The 23,054-nt window shown below is 36.6% G+C and overlaps 1 protein-coding gene across 6 annotated transcripts in view; it reads right to left on the bottom strand.

Moving 5' to 3' along the window:
- Positions 1–23,054, bottom strand: part of Mef2 (myocyte enhancer factor 2) — a 333,366-nt gene that overhangs the window by 80,848 nt on the left and 229,464 nt on the right. For all 6 annotated transcript variants that reach the window (XM_072546699.1, XM_072546696.1, XM_072546702.1 and 3 more), the window contains one exon: positions 5,460–5,536. The gene's annotated coding sequence lies outside the window, so the exon portion shown is untranslated. The remainder of the gene's footprint in view (positions 1–5,459; positions 5,537–23,054) is intronic.

The raw sequence follows: 23,054 nt of genomic DNA, 5'->3' as shown, positions 1-23,054 counted from the left end.
CAAAGACTTTAAAAACCTTATTACCTACCCCCGAATCTCTCGAATCATTTATAAGTAAACACAATCAACACCGCCCGTTTTAAGCTATGGCCAATTAATGATCCTCACTGAAAATATTCAAGACAGTTAATCCCCTATCGAAATTGTTGCTTACCATATCGTATCAATATATTCCAGACAAAGCTATAAAACATCGTTTTACAGGGCTAAAAACCAAACTGCTACTTTTCTCGGACCAGACCCTACTGACAGCGAACTCTCTTAAACTGAAACATAATATTCAACTCTATGTTAGAGTGGAATATTGATGGACTTTTCCATCTCTTACCAATGCTCAATATCATTCAATCAGAACAGTGTCCCTAAATTATTTGCCTATAGGAAACCAATCTTGTATCTTCTAACCCATATTCGCCAAAACTGTTTACATGCTTTCGTAAAGACCGAACAAATACAGCTCGCGCAAGTGGGGAAGTTGCAATTTTAGTAAACAAATCCATAGATCATAACCATTTTCCACTTACAACTAATTTGGAAGCAATAGCAGTTGAGATTACGAAGCTGGTAGAAAATGCATATATATATATAATAATATTATATGCATACATACTCTTTATCGCAGGCGAATGCTCTTTCGCGTTCATCCTCAGTCTACTGTATCCCGCATAAACTTTTGTACAGTAACACCTTCACTAATAAATATTGCAATCTGTTAATGCCAAACCAAATTTGAGAAAACCATATTACAAAAAAGTCAGAACATATTTGCGTTAACTTAATTTTGACTTTCCGAGTTTTTTCGACTCTAACCTCATCAATGATCCACCTCCTTGGTCCATCAATATTCGATTATGTAATATTAGCCTAAGCTGCTATAATAAAGCAGAATCACCTTCTTCGCTCATTAAAGCACATATGTTAAATATACTTGAGCCCTACCAAAACTTTTGTCATATACGTATAGACGCTTCGAACAACAATGAAGGAGTTAGTGCGGCTTTCGTTACTAATTCAAATAAGCACTTATTTTGACTTTCCCCACATTGCACGAGTACAGCCGAACTATTCGCTCTCTACAGAGCACTGAAGTTTTCTAATGACAATAACATAACTAGAGTAGTGATTCTTTCTGATTCGCTTAGTTCAATAACATTGGTACAAAAGATATATCCAAGTCATCCAATTGAAAACATGATCAAGTTGGGGCTTCACTTATCTCAACAAAATGGTAGAGTAGTCAACTTTATTTGGATTCCTTCTCACGTGAGCGTTAGCGGAAATGAAGATGCAGACTCAAGTGCGCGTAGAGCAGTGACTAGTACGGATTCAGAAACTATATTAAAATGTGCCCCTAATGACTTAATAGTGTTGTTAAAGCAATATGTGTTAAATGACTGGCTCGATGAATAGCAAAATTAAAATTCAAAATTCAGGCAAATTAAAGATACAGTAACAGTTTATAAATGTTGTTATGAGCAAACATTATTCAACCGCCTAGGACTAGACCATACTGACTAGAACATAACTGTCAGACATATTCTCATTGAATGCAAAAAATTTACACAAGAACGTATTGATTTTAATATCGTGTCAAAAATAGATCAGTCCTGCTTGACAATCATAAAGAACCAAAAAATTTATTTGACTTTTTAAAAACAATTGGTGTATTCAATGAAATCTAACATATGTAACCTTATACTTATATTGTACCACAAAATTGTAACATGTATTGTTCCGTAGCTACCATTAAGTGGTTGCGACTTTTTTTCTCAAATAAAAAAAAATTAATTAAATAACTGTCGTGAAAATAGCATGTCTGAAGGAAGAATGGTGATTTTTATTAGCTTTCGTGAGTGTAAAATAAGCTTTTGAAACTACTACTCTTTTTACAAATTAAACAATGCATAATGTTCATAAATAATAAAAGCAATATACAAATGTTTCTGACTACGAATTTTAAAATAACTGGTGTTAAAACAGCATGTCTAAATAAAAGAAGAATATATTGAGATTTTCATCATCTTTTGTGAGTATAAATTAAGCTATTGAAACTACCTACTCTTTCTAGTAATTAAACAAACCATAGTGTTCATAGATAGTAAAAATAATATTTGAAATGTATGTGAATATGAACTCTTAGTTAGTAAGTGCTACACTAACAACACCTTTTAATGTAAGAAATAATCAATAATATAGAGTGTGACCATTGCACAATGGAAGACAATATAAAAAGAAGAATAAGCGAAAGATCAAACACAAGACACTCCAGTCAAAATACCGATGACCGCAGGTAAGAAAGTAAACACGGTATATAAACGGTTTTTCGCTTCTTAGAAACTCAATTCATTCCACCCGACGCAACTTAGATACAACAAATTCCCAACTTCTTAAAACCTACAATGACATCCACTCTTTCAATATCCATCCATTATTATGGGACACTTTCGATCGTCTTTCTCACCAAAAAGCCCAACACATTTCTGACAACAAAACCCAAACCCAGAAACGCAAACTGGACCAACTTATCTCTCAGCAAAATCCACCGCCCATTTCAAATCAACAACCTTCTACTGTTGTTCACAATTTCTCAGACATTCACATATCCGATTCAGCTACCAAAGCTCTGTCAAAAGGCTTCAATTTCTCTGTCACTCCTCTTTCCATCCCAACTGAGAAAATTATTTGTCAAACTGAAGAAGCTATTTCCTATCTTCCTTCCGACCAAGCCGAAGTTGCCAGACAAGATGTCGCCAGAATTCTCCGTACTTCCAAACCCCCACCTTCAAATATCAGTCTTTCAGAAAGACGTGCCCTCAAAGAACTTTACAACAACCCTGACATCGTCATCCTTCCGGCCGACAAAGGTAATGCCATCGTCATTCTCAACTCTTCTAACTATTTCGACAAAATGTCCGAACTTCTGAATTCCACAGAATACAAGCATGTCCCAAATGATCCAACCACATATCTAGAAAAAACGACCAAATCCATTATAAATAAGTCTACTCTACCTCCAGACCTCAAAAAATCTCTTATACCCAGAGAAAAATCATCTCGAATTCCAAAGATATACGGCCTTCCAAAAATCCATAAGCCCAATGTTCCCCTAAGACCCATCGTCAGTGCATACAACTGTCCCACTCAGAAATTGGCAAAACATCTCGCTTCATCCTTACAACCATTAGCCGAAAACGCCTCGTCCTTTGTCAAAAACTCTTTTCATTTCATTGATCTTCTGAAAAACTTTCCTATTTCACCTTCAGACATAATAGTCAGTTTTGACATTGTTTCTTTATTCACCAACATTCCCATCGATGAAACCATTTCCATCTTGAACTCTAAACATCAAATTCCCCAAGACACATTATCTCTTATAAAACACTGCATGTCTAATACATATTTCACGTTCCAAAATCATTTCTATCGTCAAATCAAAGGTGCCCCAATGGGATCGCCCCTCTCTCCCGTAATAGCAGATATATACATGGAACATTTCGAAACAGTAGCCTTGTCCTCGTCAAATCTCAAACCCACCTGCTGGTTACGGTACGTTGATGACACCTTTGTCATTTGGCCCCGCTATCTCAATGCCTAGTCACATCATCACCCCGCCCAACTTAATTCAGTCATCAACACTCTTATTTCCCGTTCAATAAGACTTAGCGACAACAATCACAGGTCATCCGAAATCAATTCATTAAGACAAACACTCCTACAAAACGGCTACCACAAAACCCAAATCAATAGAAGCATTCAAAAACTTCTAAACCCCATTCCATCCAAAAAAGAAACCTTGCCGCCAGATCAACCCAAAATCTTTCTACCTTTCATTAAAGGTGTCACTGACAAGATCAGTAGAACTCTTATCCCTCTTAATATCAAAACCATCTTCACCACTCACTCCAAATTGTCCAATCTCGTCAGATCCGTAAAAGACCAAATCCCCAATGAAGACCATGGTGCCTACGAGATACCTTGTTCCAGTTGCCCACATACATACGTAGGACAGACAAACCGACGAATCCATAACCGTATTTACGAACATTCTCTATCAGTCAAACATTCCGATACCACTTCAGCCCTAGCCCAACATCATATTCAGACAGGCCACAAAATAGATTTCGAAAAAGCAAAAACCATCGCTCCCATCCGTTCATTAAAAGCGAGAATCATTCGTGAAGCTATCGAAATCGAAAAACGGCCTAACAGCTTGAACACGCGCGATGACGCGAAACGATTGCCGGCAACATGGCGACCCCTGCTTCAGCGACCTCCCGCCCACATCACTCAGGCCACGTCAGTTCAGACCACGTCAGCGCATACCGTTCCCGCGCATACAGCGAGTATAAAAGCAGCCACACAGGGTAAGACCGGTTGTCACTCGACACTGAGGAGTAGGCAGATTGAGACCTCAGTGCCGAGAGACAGTTCTTGCAATATAGAACACGATACTGGTGCGTCTCGAGTGAGGGGAGTAGGCAGATTGAGACCCCGAACTCGAACCGAACCGTATCACTCTTGATAATGGCTCCAAAATGGGTGCCGAAACGTCGAGTTTTAAATTCTCAACGCGGTTCTTCCCGAGAACTCAGTAATTTTCATATATATATATATATACAAATATGCACATTTACATAATGTTCAATCCACAAATCACCAGACAGAGGCACCGCAACTGACTTCATATGGTGACAGTTTGCGCTCTCTAATCCCGAGATGAAACACCATAGTGCCCAGGGTATACATGGTATAGGGGCAAAGTTGTATTTAAGTGATGCCTCAGAGAGCTGGAGAACTTTGGGGAATTATAGCCTTGGTACAGTATGGATGCACTGTGTTTGACGTGCCTGACAGCATTTCATCCCAAGAAAATAAATTGAATACGAGAAAACTTCATTGTTCACAAGGACTCATAAATGATCAGAATCATATAGACAAATCTTCCGACGCAACAAGATAGGTTTCGCCTTGGGTTTACAAAAGCCAAATAAAAGGTCCACATTTGGAAGAGAGAGGTCTGTCGAAGTCTCGCAGACTTGTATAATCGTTAATAGAAAATGTACAAATGGCTGCAGTAAGACCGGTGTGGAAGTGTTGGTTTCCAGGGTTAAATGATTGAATAAAATAATGAACTAAATGGAAAATTAAATTAACAATTGGGAGGTGACATTTCGATAGGAAATTTAATTTAGAACAACTCTTCTGTAGATATATATGTACTAAAGGTGCAGAGAATTTACCCAAATGCACATTAATGCATAGGAACTAATTCACCTCTTTTTCAAAAGCGCACCCTTTAAATGGTAGCACTCAGGGGTTTTTTCATACTCGGGAGTCCATTGACTATATGAAATAATAAAACGCCTTTAACTTTGTAGTTCCTTTTAGCCCTATTTTTTGAAGGTTATCAATAGCCTAGAGACTTAAAAAACTAAAGTTAAAATAGAAAATAAACATACCCAAAGATACCAGTGACATGCCAGGTAATTAGTACGTTCATGCACTCAAACTTCTTTACGTTGCTAATGCGGATAACCTGAAACAAATACATTTTTTAAAGTATACTGCTTAAATAACACAGTAAAAGCTTTCTTGAACCGGTAGTTAATAATACAGAAAATATTACTATTTGTAGCGATTTGAGACCATCTAATTTACATATTTTTTGAATTAAACGTACGCCATTGGTTTTACACTTTTCCAAACATTTGACAACAAGATTCGTACATCAGATGTACCAAATTTTCTTCCTTGCTATATTTGACAATAACAAAAGATATATTCGTTCACCATTTATTTTCTTATTTGTGGCAAGTGATTTCTATACGTTATATAACCAAACTCTTGCTAAATTTAGAATATTTAAATTTTTCAGGTGAGTAACCTCCCTTTATTCACGTCATGTGAGAGAGTGTCATGTCATTAGAGAATCATACACAGTATTTTTCCGAAATTTAAGGCAATACGGAAATCCAATTTGAACTTACCCACTATGGGCGTCAAAACTTCGGTGATATGGGAGATCTTCGGTGCGTGAACGGCAATGTGAAGCGCCATTGAGAGAAGCAGACATTTCCAAATATATAAGGGTAATCATGAAACTACTTGCCAAGTCTCAATTAAAGATGCAAATTTTAAACGGTCCACTAGATTAATGAAAGATAAACAATATTGACACAGCAAAGGAAAAATTTACAAATAACGTATGTCCCAAAGGTTTTGGCACAAAATTCATTGACTTTGATATTAACAAAAACAAGCTAGTATCAAGTTGCCTTTGGAAACAAAAGTTTGTTTACTTTGTTTACTGTCAGTTGAGATTTATTTATTTTAAAGTTGTCGCTTTAAGATATTGTATAAATTAGAGATAAGAAAAGTATCTACAAGTTGGTTGGGTGGGTACTTAAAGTTGAAATCCAATATTCCAGAATGAAAACATGTCACGCAGAACGATTTATAGAACAATAGCGAAGTGCGAGCAGAGAATACCATGTCTGAATCTGTCAAAAAGTGGAACACCACGGCATTTACTACACAGAGGTCAGAGAGATTGGTGAGAAGAGCAAAAAACCAGTAATGTAAGTGTCCAAAATACTCTCAAGCGCAACTCCTTCGTCTACCAGATGCTGTCGTCAACTGAGGGGGGTACACTTTGCCAACGAAAAAATTATTATTTTAGGTGCCGAAAAGTATATCACTTCGAGTAATTCTGAATTGAAGAGAAACGAAAGGTTTTATACGGACAACGTAGAAGAATACCTTGACAATGTTAGATACTAACATACAGCGAAATTTTCAGATAAAATCCTTGTCTGGTGCGCAATTTCTAACAAGGGTGTATCCCGACCTTTTGTGGGAAGAGTGAGCTTCGGAAGCTTTGAATAGTCAGACCTATATGGATAACTGCCTTTCCAAATTGCTTCAGTTTTTCTACGAACAGCACGCTAATAACGATATCATGTTTTGACCTAGCCGGACCTAGATCATGCCATTACTCAAGACATACCCAAAACTAGTTTCGACAACACCACATATCTTGTTCCCAATAACGATGATCCTCCCAACTTAACGCAGGCTTGTCCAATACAGGATTTTTAGGCTGTACTGTCTAAGAAGGTATATCATGGAAGATAGGAAGCCCTAGATAAAAAAAATCAAGACATCGAATTTACGAAAAACTAAGAGACATTGATTTGAATTCAGTCCAGGATCTCATAAGTGTCATTCGAAGCGAAGCAGAATGGGCCACTCCACATAATTCGATAGTAGGTACAGTTTAGTTAAGTATTGAGTTATAATTTTAAGATATCTAGTTGTTTAAATAAATTTCTTCATGAAAAAAAAAGAATTCGATAAATATTTTGTACCAAAACTTTTAGGACATACGCTAACATATCATTAACTCCAGATTTAAGTCGTGGAGATCATGGATTTTCTCAATGAGAAAAGTTCTGTCATCCCAGATATTTACGGGGTACCATATGGATAAAGGTCTATAGCGTGGAAAAAGTCTTTCCGTGTTAATCTAGCCCTAGGTGATTTGGTATATTGGAATGTTTCCCAGACATTTTCTGATGCATGTGAGCGTCACGAGCAGTACCTTTCTCTAGGACTCTTTGGAATGTCACCAATAGCTAAGAGATTAATAGGTATCGTCTAGACCTTGTCTGCGTATTTATACTTCAAGGTCACTATACTTGGAGGTTTTCTAGTTTTATTTAACATTTATTCCTAACTTCCTAACTATTTGTTAACTAGAATGAAATCCGCTCTATTATGTACCACCAGTTTGGTAATGTCACAGTGTATTGGCTAGCTCTTAATGGATTGTTCTTCTCAATGTCATGTCGTTATAATCAGTGGCGACAAATTCCTAACTAGTGCTTGACAACTATATGGACATTCTTTTTTAATTGTAACTGCCATATTCGGAATGTCTAGTGGCCATTCTACTTCGAGAAACATCTTTTCTAATGTCGATAAATATAGTCCTTTCTGGCTTTCCAATTCCGGTTATCTTTGAAAATATTTCCACCATATAACCGACAGCTTTTGCATCATTTTGCTATTGAACTGAATTAAATACGTTAAGAGCAAATGTGACACGTTTAACTGTAATGAATCAGAAAAGACTTTCCATTTTAAACACTATAAAAAAATTCCTACATGTTTGTAATTTACTGTGACAAAATTTGCTGAAATTCTGATCATTTTTATAAAAGTCAGTTTTAAAAAAATATATATAATAAACTATACGTCTATTATAAACAGGTACGCCAAGGAAATGGCCACGTGGCAGTGATTTATTTCTCTCTCTCTACCTTCATTGGTCGTCTTCAGACTATTAGTCAGAAATACGTATATACGGTTGCCTTCCATCGATATACTTATTTTCTTTTGTGTTTTCCTGTTTTGCGAGCCACGCCATTATATTTTACTTTTATTATTCACTGGCATTAACCTTTTCTTTTTGTTTTACACGTCTAACATTTGGCATTCCTTTCCTCGGGTAGCTGTAGCTTCCTCCGTGGTTATTGTTAAGAGTTTCCCTGGAAACTATCAGGGCCTTCTAACTCTAATGCCACAAATTGGTCGCATTGCTCGTGTAGTGATCCTTTCCCAATTTAACGTGCTCTTTTTCTAACTTGGCTGCACCGTACTGAAGACGACCAATAGTTAGAAATACGTATATACGGTTGCCTTCCATCGATATACCTATTTTGTTTTTTGTTTTCCTATTTTGCGAGACACGCCATTACATTTTACTTTTATTATTCAAGCTTAAGCTTTTCTTTGTATATATATATATATATATATATATATATATATATATATATATATATATATATATATATATATTTATATATATACTTCGTAGGTAAATCGTAGTAAGTAATATTTCTACTAATTTTTTGGAGGCAAATACGAAGGTTCTCAAGGACAGTTATTTTACGTTTGAGAGTCATTGGATCTTGTTTATATTTACAGTGGTTACTGTATAAGAAGGTGTCTCTAAATAACAAATATTATTTGACATGTTCTTTTCAATCACTAATGGAACGGATCACTTACGATAGTTTATTTTTCAATCGAAAGAATTATAATACAGATTGATTTGCACTTAACGATAGTGAGTTAATAATATTTATGAGATAGATGGGTTAAACATTATAAATAGCTACTTTCCAAAGAAGTTGAAAATGAAAATCCGCCACTTCCAGGAGCAAGAAACAATACTCCTTCAATTCAAAAAGTATGAGACATAATAAAACATGTAAAAAATAACAGAACTTCAGTAAGTGACGGTCTACCTGCAGATTATTAAATGTGGGGGCGATAATCTTACTAATCAATTTGCATCAAATAATAGTAAAGAGCTTGGAATGAGAACAAATTCCGGAATGAGAACAAATTCCGGAAATCATAGGGGTATACCACAGTATACAAAATATTTTCTATAGTTTATGGTCGCCTAAGAGCTTCTTGGCGAATATCAAACTAGTTCTAGGTCTATGGAATATTTTATACAACGGAGTACTAGAAGTAAACAAAACACAAGGAGTAAGGGCCATTGCATACGCAGACGACCTAGCCCTACTTATAGAAGATATGAATTGGGGTATTATAAACAAAGTAAATGAAGCAATAGAAAAAACTGCGAGATGGATAGAGAGAAATGACCTAAAACTTGCAGTAGAAAAGACAGAAGTAATCATCTCGAGGGGACCACGGGATAGAAAAAACGTAAATTTTCGGTTCAGGGGCTTCGACCTAAGACCCCAGAAGACCGTAAAATACTTGGGAATCATACTAGATGACCAAAAATGGCATTCAGACACCACATACAAGAAGCATGTATCGGAAGGCGGAAGAGAGGACCTCGACCCAAGATAATGCCGAATATAGGAGGCCCCGGGTCACACAAAAGCTCAGTTATCCAGTTATCCTACAGTCAATCATGTCCATCTTACTATATGGGATCCCAGTGTGGCATGAGATCCTCAACAAAGCGAAATATAAAGACATGCTTCTTAGGACGCAGAGGAAACCATCGATCAGGGTATGCAGGTGCATATCCTGGCTAATGAAAGGGTTCGGATGCACCAAAGGGGCAATGGAGCTTTAGGTTCAGGAACACAAGAAAGAAAAAGGAGTTTGGAGATCTGGCAGGACCAATGGTCAAGGCAAACAGACAAGGCTGCCAGGACGAGGGCCCTTATCCCAGATGTAGTAAGGTGGTATGAGTGTAAACAGAGACGTGTCAACTACTACTTCACCCAATTTATGACGGGACATGGATCTTTCCGGTAGACATATAGAATAAAGAAGACCGAGGACGATCTGTGTCCCGAGTGTGGAGTGGTGGATGACGCGCATCATGTAGTAGTCGTATGCCCTGCATACAATGTGGGACGAACCTTGCTGCAGCTGGGCCTGGGGTCTCCTCTCCACTGTGACTGCAAGCCACATGAACTAATGCATAAAGCAATTGAAAACAAAAGAATCTTTGACTTGATGATTGGTTTTGTGAAAGAAACCATAAAACACAAGGAAGAGAAAGAGAGGAGACGGCAACAAAGGTGAACTGTTTATTTCAATGCGTCGTATCTGTCGGCGTCAGTGGGGTGAGCCACTATTCACCTTCCACTACTGACGCAGAAATCTTAGAATTCTCAAATAATTTGACTACATTACACAAATCAATTTACATACGTGTTGTTTTGTTTTGTTTTGTCTCTACTTGTATCTAGTGTACGGTGTGTGTCTCCTTTTGGAGAAGCCTATTACTAAGTCGCTCCTTCCTGCCTATCGCTCTGCACAAGGATGGTTACCTTACAAACCAAGTCCGGTGCAGACGTGGGTGGGGTGGCGCGACTGGGTTGCTATGGCAATCATGGAGCACAGACGGAGAGCGACAGATGGGAGTTATGAGTAAAGCTGACGGGTCAGATGGTAATGCTCGCTAAGAGCGGTCCCAGGCCCGTCGGTTGGAGAAAGAGAGGGTGAGTTTAGTTGGTAGGCGATCAACTACGGTAAGGCGTAGTCGTCCGAATCCAACACACCTACCCAGAGGTCTCGCCTCCCAAAAAAAAAGTTCTAGGTCTGGTCGATCAACAACGGACCAGATTTTTGTGCTGAGGCAAAGAACAACTATAATTCAATAACGATACCTACCAACTCTTTATAGATTTTAAATCGGGCTATGATAGTGTGCTATAAAGTAAATTGTATGAAACCATGGACGAATTCTACATACCAGATAAACCAATAAGACTGGTAAGAGCTACAATGCGTAAAGTTGTTTGAAAAGTAGAAATACACATGTGAACAATCACAAGCGTTTGAAACGCATGTCGGATTGCGACAGTGAGATGCGCTTGCGTGCCTCCTTTTCAACAAAGTCGTAGAAAACGTGGTTAGAACGCCAGAATAGACAACAGCATGGGCGTCGCCAGGATTATTTTCAGGGGGTGCATCTGTTTTTTAGGGGGGTGCATTTGCATCTACACATACTAGTAACCAATATAAAATATAGAACTACACATGCTATGTACTTTCTTTCTGGACAGGGGGTGTAACTGCCTGTCTTGCACCCTGCTGCCGGCGCCCATAGACAACAAAGGAAATATTGTACACCACTTTCTCAAATGAAAAAACCAAAATGCAACATCAACACCCACCAACAACAGAGCCAGAAACATCGGTCTCCTATTCACTGTTCATAAGTCTAGCTTTGAAATAGTGGACAAATTCACATACTTAGATTCCCTGATAACCAATGACAACTCCAAACGGAAGAAATCCAACGGAGAATAATTCTGGCCAACAACTGCTATTTTGAGCTGCATGAAAACATGAAAAGTAGAAATATAAGCCAGAAAACAAAAATAACAATATATAAAATCCTTATACTGCCAATGCTGACATATTGATCGGAAACATGGAACATCTCCAAGAATGAAGAAAACCTGTTGCCTCATATTTGAACGAAGAATCCTGAGAGGAATTTTAGGTGACACCTGTGAAAACGGTATTTGGAGAAGATAAAACTATTATAAGTACGACAAATACAAACAGATATCTGGTGGTAAAGACATCATAAAAATAGGAATACTAAGATCGGCAGGATATCTAGCAAGATCGCAGCAGAACAAACCCTTCTAGACGAATCCTTATGTCACAGTTGGTGGAAAGTAGACTGAGAGGTAGGCCAAAACTTAGATGGACGGATGGTATAGATGAAGACAGGTGCAGCAATCTGGCAACGGTTGGCAATGGATAAGTCTGTAGCACCAATGATGATGAAATTACCGGTATGAAGGTACACTAATCTTTTCTAAATTTATTATGCACGTTAATGTTGTTTATAAAGATTGGGTAAATTTTAAAAAAGTTCATCACATTCGCATTCCTTACTAATACCACCATCTGAATGTTTGATGTTTTGTTTAAAGCTATAGAAACAAAGAAGACTGACTTCATCGTAGCGACTTCTGAAGATTTTCGTATTCTTGTTGATTGAACGTAGATATTTAAAGGAGCAATTTTTGGACCATGTACTTCCTCTGGTTCTTCTGTTACAATCACTTTCCTTAAAATTTTCATTCAAGCTTGCATTGTGCAAGAGAAATGGGGAACATGAGGGCTTTTGAACTTGTGGATTAATATAGGATAGTCAAGCGACTATGGGAGCTCTCAGGAGCCCAAATGAAGACTCTAGTCTAGTGTGGTAACACCGAGAAGAACTCAATAGACTGATAGAACATAACAGTGTCACAATGGTATGACTGCCAGGTAATCGGTGAATACATGGCACTAAAAGGAGTGTCAAAAAGTACCGTCCGCGACCAGAAAAAGACTGGATCTGAACACAACATAACTCTCATTGGGAAAGTATACTCGGGTCAAATAAATGGCATAACAGAAGTACTATGGGAAACAAAGCAGGAATCAGCTGATAATCATAACGGCTTCCTTACTGGACATGGCCAGTCAAGAAAACCTACGAGGCTGTTTCATAAGAGACCTAAGTTGTAGATTTTCTAACATAAAATGGAGACCTAACTTGCAAACTCTATGTGACACTCAGTGTCATAGTCGGCAAACACATTGTACCTATCCACTAGACCCGTACAAGCTGGTACAAGGTTGCAGAATTTCTGAATGGGTCTCATGAATAAATGAAAGATGATCGCTGTATAAAGGTTCTCGAAATTCTTAAAATCAGACAATTTTATATCATAAACTTTCATCACATCATTGATGTATCACTAAGCAAAAGCCTATACTCTAAATCCTATACTAATACTAATTTTGCCTCAGCTATAGACTTAGTCTTCCTCTTATACATATACTTATCAACAAGGCGAGATGACAATACTGATGTAAAGACGGCAGAACATGTTCTGTGCAACTGCCCAGGGTTGGATAGGATAAGGCTCAATACATTTAAGGATTATCAACTCAAGATCTACGACTTCGTAGAAGTGTCACTTTAGTCCATAATAGATTTTGTTAACAAGAATAGACTGAAGGGACAACCATAACCTAGAGATAAGCCACAATAGACATCGAAGTTCGAGTGGAAGGGTGATTAAACGCCCACTCATATTGAACCTAATCTAATATAAATGAAAGCTGCTGTGAGATAAAACTCTTCCCTCTTACATTGTGATCTAGATTATCAGGTGGTTTTTTCTTCTGTCTTCTATCAGATGTAACAAAACTACCAACAGATTTTCAAATTTTACTTTTCGACTGTTTAATCGTTCATTTTGAACATTTTCTGATACCAGTGATCCTTCCCCAAGTTAGTTTTCTCCTTGTCTAACTTGGCTGTACTGTACTGAAGACGACCAAATAGTCAGAAATACGTATCTACGGTTGCCTTCCATCATGCCGATAATTTTACTATTTACTCGCATAAACCTTTTTGTTTTAATCGTTATAAACGTTTGGAATTTCTTTTCTGAGGTAGCTGTAGCTTCCCCGTGGATGTGGTAGTTGCTGTCTGTAAACTCAGGGTCTTCTAACATTATTGCCACAAATTAGTCGCATTGCTCTTGAAGTGATTCTCTCCTAGTAGAAGTTAAATTTCTCCTAGTCTACACCGTACTGACGACGACCAAATAGTCAGAAATACGTATTTACGGTTACCTTTATCTTATATCAATTATGTTTTTTCCTTTATTCGAGTTATGTCGATACTTTTTAATTTAGTTTTATAACATATATATATATATATATATATATATATATATATATATATATATATATATATACTTATATTTATACATATATATATATATATATATATATATAATATATATATATATATATATATATATATATATATATATATATATATGCATTATTTGATGATCATATAAGTCAGCATTTCCATATTTAAAACAATTTTAACAATCTCTACTCAACAAGGAAGATTTGTTATTCAGTTTTATCGAAAACCGCAATGTTTTATTCATTTTATTCCACTTTCAAGGTCCAGCCTAACGTAGCATATGAAAACGATTTAAATTTTTAAATAAAATAAATAATAATAGTGTGGTTATACGAGTTTTAAGAGGTTTTCGGGGTTGAAAAATTGTTTTGTCAGCAGTGAAACACTTTCACTATTTTTATAGAGTAGTTTTTGGCAAATTTCATAGGGAACAACAGACAATTATTCAAGATAATCGAATATAGGGGGTATAGAAGAATAAGAAAAAATAAAGAAGTGTAGGACACGCTAGACGACCTTAAACATTTGGTGGGATTATGTTTTCTGCTAGAACGCGTGAATCAAATATGGAATGTCACATATAGAATCTTTATAATCTTATAATTCGTTTTCTAATTACCTTTCCATGACCCTGATGTTGGTATTTTAGTTGTAAATCATGTATTTACACGAAACTGACCATTGATGTGGTATTTACTTACAATCAAAAACTTTAGTTTTATTTATACTAAGAAGTATATGATAAGATACTAAAATATAATAAAAAAGTGCTCTAATCTTCCCTTTATCTATTTCCAATTGAGTATTTAATGGTGATGCATCTAAGCCGATTTTACTGTTTGATCAACTAATAAGTTCGAATAAGGTGATAGTGGTAGACCTATTGAGCTCAATAAGGGTTGGGAAGACAAAAGTGAAAGATAAAAACGGCCACCCGCAAACACAGTGACCTGATTTAGTAAGTAATGTAACGATCGATGAGCGAGGGCGTACAAGGCCGGCGCGTGGCCCTCCTACATACAAGGGCGCAAATCGCTATGCCTTGCCTTTTACCTGAATTCGAATATAATGCCAAGGCAGGGGTGGTTTGGAAAATACAATTTCCTTTAGGAAATTTCGGACTCATTTAACAGACGTGAAATCTCATCATGTCTTGTATTTCCAATTTTTTGTGTTAATAAAAAGCAGGATTTAGAATATGTAAGATATAATATCTGCACAAAAATTTTATTTGTACAAGCTTAAAATAGGTAAAAAACGTACTAATGTACGTAATGTAAAACATAACACCGGTTGCGGACGCCTGTAATACTTGATAATGGAAAATCGGCTTAAGCGAGCACTCTGTGATCTGAGTTCATATTCGTACAAGTCCAATAGACACCTTTTGTATATTCCCTTCATCTTCATTTGTAGCTTTCAGATACGCTTTGGCGCCTTTCGGATCCAGGCTCCCTTCGACTGCTATTTCATTGTTAATCAGCTATTTCATTGAAATGATCTCCCGATGACGTAGCACCTATACCAGTGTGACACTGTTATGTTTCGCTAGTCTATAGAGTTCTAGGCATTCCCACATTAGCTTACCTTAGGGCTCTTAATAGCCCCTATAGCCGCTTGAATATCTATGAATTTGATCATCCACTATGTTCAAACTACCTCATGTTAAATGTGTAAATCTCTGACTGGAGCACAACCGAGCATGAAAAACTCTTCCTCGGCGGCTCGAAAAGGCAAAGATTTCTGTGAATTATTTGCCACTGACAAAATTCTGTCTTGTTAGGTGTCACTCTGAACTGTTAACACATCTCGTTCATATCTTGTACGCTATATACGACATAATTAAGTTCTTTTAAAAGCAGAAATTACCAAGAATATACCCACAATAAAGAAGTAACAGGAGGTCGAAAAACGTCACCTACAATCTTATACACAATACATATACAACACACAATACGCAAACTACAAATATAAGTTGCACAATTTACGTTACACAATCACAATTACGATACAGTTTTACACAAACATATAACACAAAAAACACGCAAAACAGTTAGAATTTGATATTAGGGTAAAAACACCACCCTCAGATTTTTTCAGCCATTTACATGCTGCTGTCTACAAGATCGAGGACAAGTATGTCAATTTTGAAATGACATAACATAACAAAATAACTTTGGTTATACGTTTTCGCAGAATGTTTTATAATCTTTTTTTAAGAATTATTTCCGGAGTGGAAATAGAATCCTTAAACACTAGTTTACAGCCAATAATTGTGGCATAATCCCAAATACACCTAATAATTAAATCTATCCGTAAGTTCGATACCTATATCAAAACCGTTTTGAATTTTAAATCTTGCAATATTTTTACTTTTCGGTACATGCTACACCAGCAAACTGTGAATAGGGAATTCGACAAGACATTCATATTGGCAGAACAGCTTGTGTCCACACACATCTAGTAGGAATCCTTGTTTCCCAATATGTAGTTATGCCTTAGAAATCTGCAACATTAGAATAGTGGGTAGGCAAGGAATTGACGTATTCGAGATATGTTGGGAGTTGAACAGCTAAAAGGACGAACACTTCAGATCTTAAGGAGTATTTACAAGAATATTAAGCTTCTTTGACAATATCCATATATGGCCGAGTTAACTAACAGGGGCTGTGGAGAAGGCGATATAATTTCGAACTCTTCAGACTTTTTGGTGGTGCAGAATCGTAAAAACCATCAAAATAAACCGCCTAAGATAGGTGCGCCACGTTATCCGGATAGATGAAAGTGATCCTGCTAAAATAACCATGCTAAATAGGTCGGTCGGAAGAAGAAGAAGGGGACTACCTAAACTTATGGATCTGGACGATGTGCAGGATGATTTAAGGGAGACTGGGAGTATTGAAGGGTGGAAGAATGTTTTGAGGCAGGCCAGGGCTCACAAAGGGCTGTAGCGCCAACTGATGATGATATGATGATGACAATATCACTCATTCCGACAATATAGGGAGGCTAGCGGTCCAGTGAAAGAAGGAAATGACCATAACAAACTAGATGGACTAAAACAGTGAAAAAACTACTAGATACAAACATTGAGAGTGCAGTACCAGTGACCCGATATAGCGAAATATGAAGAGCCAGCGTAAGAAAATCCTGGAAGGATGTCAACATTCATATTTACTACGCGTCTGATAAGATGTACACACATATGCAGAGAAGAAGCCAGGGAACATAAAACTCATTCGATATGATCCTTACGCTTCCGGTAAAAGACTTTTGTGTAATAATTAATGTAATTAATTTTCCATTTTTTAACCAAAAAGTATTACGTAACTTACATGTGTTATAAAAAGACGGCTCTGTTCTACAACGGGAGGGTTCTCCATTAATTGAACCTCCGGGATAATCCCTTAATATTACACCTTTTTCAACTGAAGGGGTGATAAAGGCTCAATAATTTGCAATTAATTTTTAAAATCGTTTAAATTGTTCAGTGAATGCTAATACCGGGTGTCAAATTTCTGAATGAATAGAGCATATTTCTACATTTTTTAGTGCTATAAAAAATACTGTAACTAAGCTTGCGAAAAATTCTAATTCAAGGATCTACGGTACTTACGGCAGTATTCAACGATGTACTAGTATTTAATTGGTAGACCCAAGAATAGAAAAATATAGTTTGTTTGGTACAAACATAAATATTAAACTTATGAGAATTCAAAACTTGTTCTTAAAAGGTTACCTTGAAAATTTTTGAAGAATTTTAATATAGGAATAAAATAAATTGCAAGATGTTGGCAAGTATTCATTATTACGGTTCAAATACTAGTAACCAAAAAAGAAGCAGAACGATCACAGAAAACAGTTTTACTGATTGATATTTACTAGGATCTAAAAACTTCTCTACGAATATGAACTCCTATGGGACTAGCAGCAAGATTAAAACATCCAGGATAAAACAATCGTTTCTAAAATAAATACCTATCGGTTAAGACAAACACATTATGGTTCACTAAACTCAAATACTTCAATTTTTGGTTGTTAAATATTACCGTTTTACTTAAGCTTCATGTATGGGAAAATACTGGAATTTAACAAGCAAAACAAATGTTGAACAAGATGCTATTTTAATTTGCAGTTTAAATATTAATCTCACCTGTAAAAAATGTGAACCGAGAAAAGGAACTATAATCAGTATTATATCTAGATAACAAAATCAGATAGCAGAACAGCACTAAAATAACATACTAGGTTCCAGGATATGCGAAACAGACTTTGAAAATAAAATTATTCCTTAAGACTTATCTTAAAACTGTTTTGTGGACAAAAACATGCTCTTGAAGGTGAACATAGGCCCAATTATTTGCAAGATATATTGTGTAGAGAAGTAGTTATTGTTCAACTGCCTCTAAAGACATGGACCTGCAAAGTGAAGAAAAATATAAAGTGACGGTATCAGCACCCACCAACAGATAGAAATATGTCGTAATTTCACTTTCGACAATAATTTTACATGAAATAATAAAGGTAAATTCACGTATTTAGGATTCTTTGTGACCAATGAGTACTCTGTCACATAAAAAATCTGTGCAAACAAGGGCTACTTTGAGCTGTGGAGAAAACTAAAAAGCAATAACTTAGCTAGAAAACAAAAATAACAACTATCATGAGTTCATATTACAGAGTAAATATTCATACACCGATGTATAGATTTTTGTTAAAACTGACTGCATGAATATCTGGCAGAATTACTGGGAAAAAAATAAAACGTGCAAAGGCAGATTTAGAGGTAACGCGAGACCTTCGCCCACTACATATTGGTGTAAGGATGATCGCTCTAGAAAGCGTCTTTAGGTTGACACAGGCTCAGTATCTAAAGCCCTGCGATTTGACTGAACATCTTTAGATTCTAAGGGATAGAACAACGTAACTCATGAAGTCATCGAACTCTCACTGAATGTCAGCATAAAGAATTGCGAGTTAACAATATTAACAAAGTAACTGTTATGATTGCTATGATTATTCCCACAATAACCTTGCATGATTGACGCGGTATATGTAAGTGTTTCACTATAATAAAAAAAATACATTAGCAAATATCTAAATATGTACAGGAGAGATAGCAAAATGAATCCCTTCTTCTAATTAAAAATCACGATTTATGTTTTACATCAGGAAAATGTTAAAAGACTTGTTCTGATTCAATTCCCATTAAAGAAAATGTATGAAGCGGAGGGACATTGTAAAAAATATGTTACAAGTTAATAATAATTTGAGTACTTAATAATTTATATATAAACACGAAATGAATATATTTTTCTACGCTTAATAAATATTAAAAGTATATCCCGACTGAACTCTTTCCTTGAATGTCATTTCTTGAAACTCATCTGTGGAACAAATTGCCGTTTTTACAATTTTATGGTCTATTGAAGTTCGACCGAAAAAAAATCGATGACGGCATCTCAACGTGTTATGCTGTCACCACGGCTTTAAATTCGGAGTATTTTAGTTTTTGGATACAACTATTATTTTTTAATTTACATTTTCAATTAAAATTTCGACACATACAATGTCGAAAGTTTCACAGAATTCCAGTACCTAGGTCCCACTATAACTCACTACACCGACATGAACAGCGAGAGGCTTCTACGCATTACAAGACACATTGAAGTCAAATATGCTGTCGAGATATCGAATATACAAATATACACAACAGTTATTAGACCGATCGTAGCATACGGCTCAGAAACATGAATAATAACAAAACAAAATGAACTATTGTTAAGTCGTTTTAAACGCAAAATACTGAGAAAAATATATGGACCGACAGTTGATAGTATAACCGGAAACTATCCAATTAAACAAATAAAGTCCTCTCACCTTTTTATCCTTACCGACTCCTCTCCAGCTTAATCTTGATCTGCCCTTCTTTCGTCTTCCCTACGTTGTCCAGTTTATCCCGAATTCTGCTGTCATCCATTCTTTGTATGTGCCCGTACCATCTTAGTTGATTCTGATGTCCTCTGTTATTCTGTTTAACGCCCATGATTTCTTGAATTCTCTCGTTTATTACTCTCTAATCTTGATTTACCGGCCGCTCTACTCCAATAATCCATTTCTGTTGGAAAGTCTGTATGGCTTTCTGTTTCAGTGGCCATATTTCGCTTCCATATGTATCAATGTTTTGATAGATTCTGTGTTTATTTTCTCTAAAAAATTTTGTTATCCCACAGTATGCTGTTCAATTTCCGAATGACTTGTCTTCCCTGGTTATTTCTGTTTAATCTCTTCAACCAAATGGTCGTCCTTGGTTACGTGTATGCCTAGATATTTATACATTTTACAGTGATTTATTTATTGGTGTTGCTCTTTCAAAATTAGGTTTTGTTGTTCTCCTCCTATGCATATGTATTCTGTTTTTTTTTTATATTTATGTACTTCTAAGCCCTATTTGTGATATTCCTGAATAAGCTGTCGTATGTCTGATGTTTCCTTTTCCATCTCTTCGGCGCTATCTTAAAGAAAGTCGGGGACCGATAGCATCCTTATTTCCAGTCCTTTTTCTACCATAAACCCGTTGGACATCGTTTGGCCTATCTTCATTTTCCTCGTGTTGTTTTTCCCATAGTTTTTGTTGTGGTACACTGTCGTATGCTTTTTGAAGATCTACGTATAGGAGGTGTATTGCTTGGTTTCGTGCCGTTTTTTTTTATAAGTTGGGTAATCGTAAAAAGATGGTCAATAGTCGATCTACCTGATGTGAAACCAGGCTGTTCTTCGGCCTCCACATCACTGTATTCTCCCTCTATTCTCTTTTTTATTAATTATTTATTATTATTTTTATTTATTATTTATATTATTATTTTATTAACTTTTCTGTAACATTGCTATTTCTCGATAATTGTCACATATGTCTTTAGCTCCCTTTTTATGTATGGGAGCTGTCCTTTCCTCCGTCAATAGTTTTTTAAAGTATTCGTCCCATTCACGTAGGCTAATAGGAGAGATGATATATTTAGTCTTTTCTTTTCGAAGAGATTTAAGTACTTTCCAGCTTTCGGTACTTCTGCTACCTCCCAAGTAAGTGTTACTTCTGGAGCCGTTTTTTTTTTCTCCAACATTCGTTTTTCTTTTTGGTTATTGCCCTTCGTACCTCGCTTTAAACTGTTTGGTATTCGTGTTTACTTTGACCCACTATTTTGAGCTTTCGTTGATAAAGTTTCCAAGTTGTACTTAATTTCCAGAATTGTTTTGTTTTGCTCCTGCATATCTTCTTTTTTCTTGGCTAGTCGAAGAGGAATTATTTTAGCTTTGACTAAGTGAAGTGCTGATCACTTCCACATGTGCTTCCTCTATATACTTAAAACATCTTGTACCTTGAGCTTTGTATTTTATCGAATTATCACATAATCGATAATTGATTTTAAGTTTCTTGTTTGGTGATCCAGCAATCAGACAGAAATGGGAGGAAAATTCAATCGGCAGGAGACCCACAGGCAGACCTAGTCTAAGATACAAGGATAACGTTCTAAAATATTTTCATGTCATGGAAATACACAACTGGTGGGAAGATATGATTGACCGAAGTAGGTGGAGGCAGCGAAGACCCGAGAAGACCACAGAACGAAACATGCTTGGAATATCACTGAGAGACAAGAATAGAAATACCGAAATAAGACTTAGAACAGATCCATATCCAGTCACAAATCCAGATATGATGATAACTGGTGGACAAGAAGAATCCTACAATTGAGACCAAGGAGGATGTCAACAAAAGTGAGAAGACCTCAAAAGAGATGGGTAGATGACATATTTGCAGTGACAGGCTAACAGTGGATTAGATTGGGGCAAGATAGAGAAAGAAGGAAGAAATTGGGATAGACCTACATTCGGGAGTGGATGAAAAATGGTTGACGAAGAAGAGAAGGTAGACTATATTTAATGAAAATTAACCATAATTTTAATTAAAAATTAGTACATTTAGACGTTTTAACGTCAAAATACACTTCTTTTCAATTAGTGTGGTTAACTCAAAGTGAGTGGTTAAAGTGAGTTTTTTTATATTTTTTATTCATTTAAAATTTCAGAGTGATCGGACCAAAATTGATGGAGTTATAGGCATTTATGAGTGAGTGAGTTGAGTAAGTGAGGTTAGTTAGTGAGGTAAGTAAGTGAGGTGAGTGAGTGAGTGAGTGAGTGAGTGAGTGAGTGAGTGAGTGAGTGAGTGAGTGAGTGAGTGAGTGAGTGAGTGAGTGAGTGAGTGAGTGAGTGAGTGAGTGAGTGAGTGAGTGAGTGAGTGAGTGAGTGAGTGAGTGAGTGAGTGAGTGAGTGAGTGAGTGAGTGAGTGAGTGAGTGAGTGAGTGAGTGAGTGAATGAGTGAGGTGACTGATTGAGGTGAGTAAGTGAGTAAAGTGAGTAAGTGAGTGAGCGAGGTGAGTGAAGTAGTGAGTGAGATGAATGAAGGAGGTGAATGAGTGAGGTGAATGAGTGAGGTGAATGAGTGAGGTGAATGAGTGAGGTGAATGAGTGAGGTGAATGAGTGAGGTGAATGAGTGAGGTGAATGAGTGAGGTGAATGAGTGAGGTGAATGAGTGAGGAGAATGAGTGAGGTGAATGAGTGAGGTGAATGAGTGAGGTGAATGAGTGAGGTGAAAGAGTGAGGTAAATGAGTGAGGTGAATGAGTGAGGTGAATGAGTGAGGTGAATAAGTGAGGTGAATGAGTGAGGTAAATGAGTGAGGTAAATGAGTGAGGTGAATGTGAGGTGAATGAGTGAGGTGAATGTGAGGTGAATGAGTGAGGTGAATGAGTAA

Source organism: Diabrotica undecimpunctata, chromosome 10 (assembly GCF_040954645.1).
Source record: "Diabrotica undecimpunctata isolate CICGRU chromosome 10, icDiaUnde3, whole genome shotgun sequence".
NCBI lineage: Eukaryota > Metazoa > Arthropoda > Insecta > Coleoptera > Chrysomelidae > Diabrotica > Diabrotica undecimpunctata.
The sequence above is the reverse complement of the archived record's forward strand: the minus strand, read 5'-3'. Positions and strand labels throughout refer to the sequence as shown.